The 590-nt window shown below is 39.3% G+C and overlaps 1 long non-coding RNA gene across 1 annotated transcript; it reads left to right on the top strand.

Annotated features, from left to right (window-relative positions):
• The first annotated feature begins 2 nt into the window (after positions 1–2).
• LOC104774739 lies at positions 3–573 on the top strand. The gene is made up of 3 exons (XR_765477.2): positions 3–62; positions 148–241; positions 366–573. It is a non-coding gene; the product is annotated as an uncharacterized LOC104774739 (long non-coding RNA).
• Positions 574–590: the final 17 nt, after the last annotated feature.

Below are 590 nucleotides of genomic sequence, written 5' to 3'. Positions count from 1 at the left end.
TTTTTTTTTTGACAGATTTTTGAGGACAGATATCACAGCTTCTCTGACCCTGATATACCCAGGTACACTGCAGGCATTTTTTCTGTATTGAAGAGATACTTTCCCCCCTCGGCACCTTAGTAATTTTTGTTTATGAACTTAATGCAGTTTCTATTACGGATCCCATTATTCAAGTATGGGAAGTGTGTTGTATTACCTTTTGAGGTTAGAGCCGTTTACATCCCTTCATCGTAGTCTACAGGTATTTGTTTCCCACTTTGACCAATAGCAGATTTCTGGAGTATTATAGGCAATTCTGTTTTGAAATAGATTATGAAAAATGGTGAATACAAATGTATCCACTAAATAGTTCCGTCCGTGGCCAGGGTGGTAAATTTGATCACGCAGATCGTCTTTTCCAAAGTGTTGAGGGGTCCTTTCGGAATTGCTTGTCCAATACAAGCGATGTAAAAGAATTGATCCCTGAGTTCTTCTACATGCCTGAATTTCTGGTGAATTCTAACTCTTACCATCTTGGAGTGAAACAAGATGGTGAACCTCTTGGAGATGTTTGTCTACCTCCATGGGCTAAGGTATGCTTCTCACACATA

Source organism: Camelina sativa, unplaced genomic scaffold (assembly GCF_000633955.1).
Source record: "Camelina sativa cultivar DH55 unplaced genomic scaffold, Cs unpScaffold05065, whole genome shotgun sequence".
In the NCBI taxonomy this organism is placed as follows: Eukaryota; Viridiplantae; Streptophyta; class Magnoliopsida; order Brassicales; family Brassicaceae; genus Camelina; species Camelina sativa.
This window is presented reverse-complemented; position numbering and strand designations above follow the sequence as displayed.